The sequence below is a fragment of the Macaca fascicularis genome, chromosome 2, assembly GCF_037993035.2.
Source record: "Macaca fascicularis isolate 582-1 chromosome 2, T2T-MFA8v1.1".
NCBI lineage: Eukaryota > Metazoa > Chordata > Mammalia > Primates > Cercopithecidae > Macaca > Macaca fascicularis.
Window position 1 is genome coordinate 194,628,800 of NC_088376.1, and position 12,407 is coordinate 194,641,206.

The following is a 12,407-nucleotide window of genomic DNA, read 5'->3' on the forward strand; positions in this document are numbered from 1 at the left end:
AGCTTAAATCATAGACTAAATAGGGGCCATTACTACAGACATTACAGCAATTTAACAAATCATAAGGAAATAATATAAACTAATATATGACAAAAAATTATCTGACTTAAATAGACCCCTTCTTAGTCTGTTTGAGCTACTGTAACAAAATAGCTGTGACTAGGTAATTTATGAAAAACAAAAATATTTTTTCATAGTTGTGGAGGCTGGGATGTCCAAGATCTAGGGACCAACAGGTTTGTTGTCTGGTGATGGCTACTATCTTCTTCCAAGATAGCACACTTGATGCTGCATTCTCTGGAGAAAACAAGGGCTGAACACTGCACACATCTTCTGTTACAAAGGTGTTATTACCCTTAACAAAGGAAGAAGTTCTCCTCAATATCATCACATTGACCCTTAAGTCTCAACATCTAGATTTTGGAGGTGACACACCTAAACTATAGAGACACACTCCTAAAAGTCAAACAACTGAAACCGACTCAAGAAAAAAATAAAAAATTTGAATAGACCTATAACAAATAAAGAGATTGAACAAGTAGCTTAAATACTTCTTAAAAAGAATATTCTAGTCCAGATGATTTCACTAATAAATTCTACCAAACATTTTAGAAGAATTAATATCAGTTATTCACAAGATCTTCCAAAAATTAGGACAGGAATGAAAAAAGGGTCCTTTCCCCAGTGTATGATTTTGTCAACTCTGTCAGAGATCATCTAGCTATGGATATGTGGTTTTATTGTTTTTTTTATTCTGTTCCATTAATATATGTGTCTATTTATTATATCAGTATTTTGTTTGTAGTAGAAGTTGAAGTGTAATTTGAAGTCAGGTAATGTGACACCTCTAACTTTGTTCCTTTTGCTTAGGTTTTTTTGTTTTTATTTTTTTGGCTACTTGGGCTCTTTTTTGGTTCCATATGAATTTTAGAATTGTTTTTTCCTAATTTTGTGAAAAATAATGTTGGTATTTTGGTAAAGATTTCATTGAATCTGTAGATTGCTTTGGGAAGTATGACCATTTTGATATTAATTCTAATCCATGAGCATGGAATATTTTTTTCCAGTTGGTTGTGCCATCTGCAATTTCCTTCACCAGTGTTTTATAGCTTTCCTTGTAGAGATTTTTCACCTCCTTGATTAAATATATTCCTAGGTATTTTTGTAGTTATTGTAAAAAGTGTATGTTTATTGCAGCACTATTCATAATATCAAAGATATGGAATCAACCTACCTGTTCATCAGCAAATGATTGGATAAAGAAAATGTAGTATATTTACACAATGGAATACTCTTCAGCCATTAAAAAAGAATAAAATTTTATTATTTGCAGCAACATGGATTGAACTAAAGATCATTAAGTGAAAAAAACTCAGAAACAGAGACAATTACCACATTTTCTTCCTTATAAGTGAGAAATAAATAGTGTGCATACATGGACAGAGTGTGAAATGACAGACATGGGAGACTTGGAAGTGTGCTAAGGTGGGAGAGGGGATGATATATCACTCAGTGGATACAATGTACATTATTCAGTTGATGATCATACTACAAGTCTAGACTTCACCACTATACAATATATTCATGTACAAAAAGTGCATTTGTTCCCCTTAAATGTATGCAATAAAAAAAGATAAAGGAATATTTCTAAATTCAGTGTAAAGGCTAAGATTATTCCAGTACCAAAATCAAAATGATCACAACAGAAACTACGCACCGATATAACTTTCAATATAATCACAAAAATGCAACAAAATACTAGCACAAAGAAACCAGGAACATATTAAAATGAATATTCACCAAAGGGAAGTGTGCTTTATTTCAGGACTACAAGGTTGGTTTAATATCTATAAGTCAATTAGTGTTATATACCATATCAATATAATGAAGAACAAAAAAGAGGCCATATTAATAGATGTAGAAAAGGCATTTATCAATTTTTTTTGAGTTGGAGTTTCACTCTTCTTGCCCAGGCTGGAGTGCAATGGCATGATCTTGGCTCACTGCAATCTCTGCCCCCCGGTTCAAGTGATTCTCCTCCCTCAGCCTCCCAAAGAGCTGAGATTACAGGCACATGCCACCACACCCAGCTAATTTTTGTATTTTTAGTAGAGACAAGGCTTCACCATGTTGGTCAGGCTGGTCTCGAACTCCTGACTTCTGGTGATCCATCCCCCTTGGCCTCAAAAGTACTGAGTTTACAGGCATGAGCCACCACTCCCAACCTCATTTATCAAAATTGTATAGCCCTTCATAACTAAAGCTACTTGACTAACTACAAATAAAAAAATTATCAATTATTACAGGGCATCAATGGAAAAACTACAGGTAACATTATATTTAATGGTGAATGACTGAATGCTTTCTCTGTAATACGAGAAACAAAAGAAAACTGGAGATACTACCTCTCACAACATTGTACTGTAGAATATAGCCAAGGAAATTGCTCAAGGAAAACAAATAAAAACATCCAGATGGGAAGAGAATGATTAAAATAATCTCTATTCACACATAATATAATATTGTGTATATAAAAATCTAATGAATCCCCTGAAATATTTAGAACTAATAAATGACTCAGTAAGTCTGCAGGATACTAGATCAATATAAAAAACTAATTACCTTTCAATACACTGGCATGGTACAAACCAGAAATGAAAATTAAATCAACTCCATTTACAACAGCATGAAAACAATTAAAATATATAGGACTGAATGTAACAAAAAGAAGGGAAAACACGTATACTGAATATTACAAAATTTTAAAAAATAATTTAAATAAAGCCTAAATAAATGATAATAAATTACATGTTCTTGGAGCATAATACTTAATGTTGTTAATATTACAATATTTTGATACCTATCTGTGGATTTAATGTATTCCCTATGCAAATCCCAGTGCTTATTTGTAGAAACTCTGTCAGATAATAAAATTTCTATAGAAATATGTGACTCAGAATAGCCAAGTTATCTTGAAAAAATAGAAAATTGGGGAAAATTATCCCAATTACAAAATTTGCTATAAAATTTAAATAATTAAGAGAATATGGTCTTGATATAAGGATAGGCATATAGTTAAATGTAATGGAATTGCAATTCCTTAAATAAACATACATGTTTGTAGTCAATTGATTTTTGACAAGCATGCCAGGACAAATCAATGGGGGGGAAAAAAGTAGTACTTTCATCAGTGGAGCTAGGCAAGTGAATATTCATATAAATAAGAAAGAAACTGGGCTCCTTATATGCAACATACACAAAAATTACCATAAAGTGGACCATAGACTTAAATGTAAGTCTAAAAATAAACAAATTTTAGTAAAAAATAAGGGATTAAACTTTCATGACTTTGGATTAAGGAAAGCTTTCATATATATCACAACAAAATGGCAAATAACAAATAATAGATAAATTTGATATCATCAAAATTTGTTTTGTGTTTTAAAGAACACCATGAAGAGTAAAAAGAAAACATACAAAACCAAAGAAAATACTTGCAAATCATATATATAATAAAGGACTTATATCTAAAATATGTAAGAACTCTTACAACTCAATAATAGTATGACAACTAACCAAAGTAAAAATTGGCAATGTGTCTGAGTAGACACGTTTCTCCCAAAGAAGATATAAAAGTGGTCATTAAACACACAAAAAATACTCTCAATATTGTTGGCCATCAGGAAAAAGCGAATCAGAACCACACTGAGATACCACTTCACATCCACTGGGACAGCTATAATCAAAAAGAAACTGAGAAAATAAACTCAAGATGGATTAAACACTTAAACGTAAGATCTAAAACCGTAAAAATCCTAGAAGAAAACCTAAGCAATACCATTCAGGACATAGGCATGGGCAAAGACTTCATGACTAAAACACCAAAAGCAATGGTAACAAAAGCCAAAATTGATAAATGGCCATACTGCCCAAGGTAATTTATAGATTCAATGTCATCCCCATTAAGCTACCAATAACTTTCTTCACAGAATTGGAAAAAAATGTTTTAAAGTTAATATGGAACTAAAAAAGACCCCACATTGCCAAGATAATCTTAAGCCAAAAGAACAAAGCTGGAGGTATCATGCTACCTGACTTCAAACTATACTACAAGGCTACAGTAACCAAAACAGCATGGTACTGGTACCAAAACAGAGATATAGACCAACAGAACAGAACAGAGCCCTCAGAAATAATACCACACATCTACAGCCATCTGATCTTTGACAAATCTGACAAAAACAAGAAATGGGGAAAGGATTCCCTATTTAATAAATGGTGCTGGAAAAATTGGCTAGCCATAAGTAGAAAGCTGAAACTGGATCCTTTCCTTACTCCTTATACGAAAATTAATTCAAGATGGATTAGAGACTTAAATGTTAGACCTAAAACTATAAAAACCCTAGAAGAAAATCTCAGTAATACCATTCAGGACATAGGCATGGGCAAGGACTTCATGTCCAAAACACCAAAAGCAATGGCAACAGAAGCCAAAATTGACAAATGGGATCTAATTAAACTAAAGAGTTTCTGTACGGCAAAAGAAACTACCATCAGAGTGAACAGGCAACCTACAGAATGGGAGAAAATTTTTGCAATCTAGTCATCTGACAAAGGGCTAATATCCAGAATCTACAAAGAAGTTAAACAACTTTTACTAGAAAATAAACAAACAAACAAACATACATACAATCCCATCAAAAAGTGGGCAAAGCATATAAACAGACACTTCTCAAAAGAAGACATTTATGTGGCCAAAGAACATGAAAAAAAGTTCATCATCACTGGTCATTAGAGAAATGCAAATAAAAACCACAATGGGATATCATCTCATGCCAGTTAGAATGCAGATCACTAAAAAGCCAGGAAACAATAGATGTTGTAGGGGATGTGGAGAAATATGAATGCTATTACACTGTTGTTGGGAGTGTAAACTAGTTCAACCGTTGTGGAAGACAGTGTGGTGATTCCTCAAGAATCTAGAACCAGAAATACCATTTGACCCAGCAATTGCAGTACTGGGTATATACCCAAATGGTTATAAGTCATTCTAATATAAAGACACATGCACACGTATGTTTACTGAAGCACAGTTCACAATAGCAAAGACTTGGAACCAACCCAAATGTCCATCAATGACAGACTGGAAAAAGGAAATGTGGCACATATATACCATGTATACTATGCAGCCATAAAAAAGGCTGAGTTCATGTCCTTTGCAGGGACATGAATGAATCTTGAAACCATCATTCTCAGCAAACTAACACAGGAACAGAAAACCAAACACCAGATGTTCTCACTCATAAGTGGGAATTGAACAGTGAGAACACATGGACACAGGAAGGGGAACATCACACACTGGGGCCTGTTAGGGGGTGGGAGTTTGCAGGGGAATAGCATTAGGAGAAATGCCTAATGTAGATGACAGGTTGATGGGTGCAGCAAACCACCATGACATGTGTATGCTTATGTAACAAACCTGCACCTTCTGCACATGTATCCCAGAACTTAAAATATAATAACAAACAAACAAACAACAACAACAATAAAAAAAAAACCAGAAAGTGAGTATCAAATGTTGATAAGGATGTGGAGAAATGGGAACCATTTTTTATCAAAATGTATCGTTATGCAATCACCTTGGAAAATACTCTAGTACTCTCTCAAAATAGTACACATAAAGGAACTAAGTGGCAGAAATTGTACTGCTATTGAAATCATCATTGTACACATTTTAATTGAGACAGTGAAAAAGATCTGACCTAACCAATTCCATGTTGCTTCTAACTTCCAAGCTGTCATTGTTCATTCCTGCACATAGGCTGAAGTAACTTTGGGAGGGACTTCCTTCTTTCCTTCCTTCCTTCCTTCCTTCCTTCCTTTTCTTTTCCTTCCTTCTTTCCTTCCCTCCCTTCCCCCATCTCTCTCTCTTTCTCTCTCTTCTCTTCTCCTTTCCTTTGCTTTCCTTTCCTTTCCTTTCCTTCCTTCCTTTTCTCACACCACATTTCTGTATACTCTCCTATTGTCTCTATACATTCCAAATAAATGAAATCATACACTGTGTGGTCTTTTGTGACTGGCTTTCTCCACTTAACACATTTTTAAAGTTTATTCATGCTATGACATGTTGATATATGTTACCTCATTCTTTTTCTGTCCAATTAATATTACATGTATGTTTGCATTACATTTGATTTATTGATTTGTCAGCTTGATGAATATTTGTGTGATTTCTACTTTCCAACTACTATGGGTAATGCAGCTTAGTACTGCTATTTTACTTATCTCTGTCATCTAGCAGTTATGTTCTTCAGATTTCTTTTCCTTAATTCTATTAATTTTCACATTTGAATTAGCCTTTTCTCTTTAATTGAAATGTTATACCCTCAATGATTTCTGTAATTTTTGCTTCAAATTTCTTGTTTTCTCTATTCCTCAAGTTATCTCTTTCTTCTTGTATTTTGTTTGGTTGGGTTTTGTTGTTGCTTTTGTTTGTCTGCCTGTTTGTTTCTTTTTTTTTTTTTTCTGTTTGTATATCCTGGCCTTTATCTTCCATGCTGTTGTTTTCTTCAAATATCAGGCAAGCAACAGGAAAGCTGTTTCCTTGAAAGTCTTATCATTAATAGACTACTTTTGGGATAACCATATGTATATGTCTTTTTGGCTGGGGCTTCTACACATACTAAAAGGAATAGAATTTTATTCTGGAATTCAATATGGGCATTATCCTTTTAAATTATTTGCAAAATAATTGTTTAGTTTCTTTTGTTTTCTTTTTAGTTGTGTCACTGGTTCTGTGATACTCTGAACATAAATAACCACAGGAGAAGCACAGTGGATGGCTGCCATTTATGTCAACCTCCAATTAAACCTCAACTTTGTTTTATTTAATATTCTCAACAAAAGTTGACCCAACATACTATGAAAATAGATTTTTCTCTCATGTTCTTCAGGGTATACCATATTCCTTCTTCCTGAAAACCCCTCTGCAGATGCTCCAAAAAGCATATGTTCTGTTTCTTCTATCAATATTTTTGTATCATCCTCAGTCTTCATAAATGCATTTTAATCTCACCTCCAGTGGCACCCTTCACCTATTTTTTTTACTTTTGTGGGTTAAGATATTTCTGGATTTTCAAAAACAGTTTTTACATTTGAAAAATTTATGAATACCAAAAATGTACATTCTTCCTATAATATTAGTCCCCTAGTTTTTTGCTATAATATAATTATGTTTTTTAATGGTAACTTTGTAAGACTGAGATTGTGTGATCATGGTCCAAAATAAAAATTGTCTCATGTAAAGGTCATTATCACACATATTACAAGAAAGAAACTCAGTTCAGATAGAGAATTGTATATATTAAGCTGCTCTGTAGATGGTAACTAATTGACATGACTGTATCAGAGTTCTAGAAACACCAATTAGGAAAAATTTGCCATGATTTGGCCTTAATCTGCACTTTAAAAATGATATGCAAACAAGAAATTATAGGCATTTATTTTCATAATTACACCTGTCTATTATGAAAGGATTTCACAGGTGATGAACCAAGTCTTTCTCAACCATTTATCTTCCTTCTGGAATTTTTACAGAAAATGGGAGGCTTTAAAACAGAACAATTAAGGTACTATCAATTGTGGACCAGAGAGAACCAGTAACTGTTATGTGTATGCTAGTATCATAAGTGTTCTTAATAAATACTAAATATTTGTCACTGAATAATAGAATCAGTAAATAAGTTATTTTTACTCCTGAGAAATATTCAGGAACATTCTGTTTTAAGTAGACCTCCAGGCCATCTGGGACTTGACTGCTATTATACAGGTCCTCTTGAGAAATCTCTAGCAATTTCTATAGCAAAATAAAAAAATTGAATAGGAAAGAGAGTCTGTCATTTATTTATAAATGATTAGACAGTGATTTCACATAAAATATTTATGCTAGATCCCAGCAATTTGGGAGGCCAAGGTGGGTGGATGACCCGAGGTCAGAAGTTCAGGACCAGCCTGACCAACATGGTGAAACCCCGTCTTTACTAAAAATCCAAAAAAAAAAAAAAAAAGGATTAGCTGGGCATGGTGGCAGGTACCTGTAGTCTCAGCTACTTGGGAGCCTGAGGCAGGGGAATCACTTGAACCAGGGAGGCAGAGGTTGCAGTGAGCCGAGATCATGCCATTGTACTCCAGCCTGGGCAACAAGAGTGAAATTAAAAAAAAATTCAAAAAAAAAAATATTCAGGAGATATATTTTTACTTTGCATCTAAAACTATCACGCTTTTTTAAAAAACACAGTTACGTGGACAGTATAAGTGTTGAGGGGGGAGTACAATTTATTTATGATAAATGCACTGCTTGAATACAAGGTGCCACTGACTTGTCTTTTTGTGGTTATTTGACCACATTAAGTGAACGGAATTCTTTTGTTGTTATTATTGCTCTTTGTTTGCTCTAAGGGTGTAGTCTTGTATTAGCTCCCTTTCTATTATATTTCATTATTCCTTAGATGCATATTCATTCACATTTTAATATATGGATTCATCATGCATTTTTATTGGATGATATCTTAGATTTGATAGACTAATATTCTTGTGAAGAAAAACAGTGGAGAGTTTTGCTTAGATCAAGAGACAATTTTCTTGGCACATATGGATTCTATTTTCTAACAGTCTGGTGAAGAATTAATCCCAGAGATGCTTTTTCTGGTGAATTTAGCATGTTCTGTGTCTTAGTCTGGGGTGCTATAACTAAAACACTGTAGACTGTGTGGCTTATGAACAGCAGAAATTTATTTCTCATAGTTTGGAAAGCAGAAAGTTCAAAATCAAGGCACTGTCAGATTTGCTATCTGGTGAGGGCTCACTTTCTGGTTTTTAATGGCACATTTTTTGCTGTGTCCTCACATGGTAGAACGGGTGAGGTTCTCTCTGGGGTCTCTTTTGTAAGGGTGCTAATACCATTCACAAACACTTATCCTTAGAACCAAATAATCTTCCAAGACCCTACCTCCAAATGCTATCATATTGGGGATAGATTTCAACATATAAATGTTGAGGGTCACAGACATTCAGTCTACAGCATAAAGTATCATATAAATGTTATTTTGCATTTTTGGATGTAAATTCCACCACATCTTTCAGAGTAGGATAGGTAAGGGGTAATTTTCTAAAGCCAACAGTCCATATTAAGAGTACTATCAGTCCTTTACCTCAAAAGTATTTAGATTTAACCATTGTAAAGAATGTGATTTTGCAAACAGACAAAATCAATTTATACTCTACTTTCTTCTTTTAACAAAACTGACCATGTGAAATGAATGCTGTCATTTCTAGTAACATTGATGTATTATCATAAAAATTATATGATTGTTTTTAAAATTCATCTTTTATACAATTCTATGTTATATGTAAGAAATCCATTTTATATTGGTACGAATTTGTCAAAAATCATTCTGACTGATCTATCTCCATTTGACTGGGAGCTATCTATCAAGTAAGTCTCACATAAATCAGAGCAAAAATGAGTGGGTCTGACATATGTTTCAAATCTTCGTAATGGAGAATGGAAAAGAGTGCTGCTTGCTTTAAGAGAACTTTCTTCATCAAATGTGTCCTTACCTAAGTCACATCCCCCCTACTCAACTTTCTGCTACTGATTCTAAAAAATAATAATAGATCGCTATATATTTTTTTAATTTAGAAAGCATATGCTTTGGTTTTTTTGCATGTTGTTTTAGATGCCTGATGACAAAATTTGATAGATGATATAGCAAATCAGTGAACAGGAAATGAGGATGTGTTTAATTTAGGTTTCTTCTCTTCCATTTTCCAAAGAGATCCAAAATGACACCTAAAGAGACATATGTAAACATTTAAAAAATTAAAATAATTAGTTTCTACACTATGATATTTATCAGAGAATCTCAATTGGCAATAGCAGCCATCTCTTCACGTGTGTTTCTTTAATGGATAATGCTAAATACTTATAATTTTTCTTTTGTCTGGCAGTAAACAGAGATTCTAAACCCTGTTGATTACCTGGAGCACTGAGATAATAAAAGTGTTTACAGTAAAATGAAGCTTAAGTATAAGCAAAATGAATGTCTTTTGAATTGCAATAAAGGAATTAAAGATTTACATTTCACTTCTCCTTAAAATTAGTTCCTGTGGGCCATCTTTCATTGAAATTTATGTTTATCCATGATTACATTTACCAAGGCTTTAAATATTTTGTTTACGCAAAATATTTAAACTTGATGAAATAACATATCATTGATTTTATTAACATTTCTCCTGCTTAAAATTTTTTGGAATGTTCTCAAAAAAGTTTAGGGGGAGATATTTAAAATTAGAAATGCATTCAGAAATAATTTAAGGTAAAATATGCAATAGAATAACCTTTCCCTTGTTTATTATGTGTTAGTTTTTCATTAGTACGATGGTGAGAAATGTAATTTTCTATAAAACAATGTATTCTAAAGCACAAATTCACATATTGCTATTAGTGAGTAAAGACATTTATTATGAAGTAAGCACTCCTCTAATTATTAAAACCAGAAAAGAATAAGGCACATCTGAAATACATTTACTGAAATAGATAAAATAAATGAAACATTTATTTATCTAGGTTTCAAAGTCTCTGGAATCTCCAGAAAAAATATTCAGAAAAGAAAAATGATTAAACAAAATATAAGTAGGAAACGTCTTTCTCTACTTTTCCAGTAAAGTGTGCATGCACACACACACACACACACACACACAGGACACATGATTTTTAATCAGAAGTGATGGGTAAAAGTTGGCATTGCCAGGAGCAAAATGCATTTGAAAGCTCTGGTCATGCTGTTTAAAAAAAAAAAAAAAAAAAAGCTAATTTTTAAAATAAAGCTGCTGGCAAAATCCTATCTTCTAGTAGGGCTTCAATTATATCATTTTGGAGTTAATTTCTATTGCAAAAATAAATAAATACATAATTCATAATATGTTTCCATGTTTCAGATAGTGGTTTGGAATAAAATATAAACTTAATGGTTCAAGGCCCAACAAATGAAACTCCAAAACACTGCTGTTATATAGTACAAAATGTATTCTGAAAATCTACAAAGAAAAAATACATAGTTACACTGAGGGAGAAGGAGGCAGACAGAGGGATATAGAGAAAGAGAGAGAAATAAAATATTTGATGAACAATCATATTTCTGAACATCAACTTTAGTAAATGGATTTTACTGGTAAAGACAGGATTAAAAACTGTCTGCTTTGCCCACCACAATCATTCACCAGCTTGCCAAACATAATGAATCAGATGAGATGAAGATAGAGAAAATTTAGAAAATATCAGAATAAGAATTTATTTGGTAAGCTAGTCGAAAGTTTGGAGAATATGAGAACAAGATTGTATTTGGTAAACTAGGTAAAGAAAATTGTTTGGCAAGACAATTTTACAAAACTTTTACTAGTTTATAATTTAAATAGTTTTATTGACAAATAAAATGAAAAATAAACTCCACTAAACTTCAAATACAAAGATAATGCAATTAGACATATTTTGGGATGTAAAAATTATTTTCAATAAGGTAGAATTGCATTAAGTAGCAATTGCTCATCAGATGTTGCACTGTGCTTTTAGGAAGTGATTCTAACCTAAAAAATCTATGGTTATAAGTTTTATAGTATTAGAATTAAGCACAAATCTATAGCTTATAGACATTCAATATGTAGGAAATATAAATTCTATTAATGTTTTTACTACTATCACTATAAGAGTTTAAGAATTGGAAGCTCTTAGCAGCCAAATTAAAACCTTTTTAAATTTTCATTAAATAGTATTAAGCAATTACTACAGAAAAACGTGCCAATGCCTTAACATCCAAATAAATGATTACATTAGAGATAAATTGTTATGCATTATATTGAGTTTCAAAAAATTTTTGAATATTAACTTTATAAAAATGAAAGAGAGAAAAGAACAGGAGGTTCATAGGGATAGCTGATTACCACCATTTGCAGAGAGAGTTAATAGATAATGTTTATAGCTGCTAAATTTAAAAAATAATGGGTGGTATAACCAAAATATAGATAACTGGATATAACAACCAGAAATTCCTTACCAAAAAGTTTAAAATGGTTATTTACACTGAGTTGCGGGGAGGTCTGCTCCTGTTTACTAGAAGCAAATTAAATTATTCAATTTTGGCAACTTGCATGTCTTTTTTTGTTGTTGAAAAATGCAACCTAAAAGGCAAAGAAGCCAATATACAAACAAACCAAAAAAAAGCAGAAGACACTACCAATGCATTTCTGAGTGATATGGAAATAAAGATAACTTACATAGCTGTGAACTAAAATCTAATAAGATTAGGGGTAGAACAAAATTTTACATAAAAACAAAACAAGTCAACATAAAG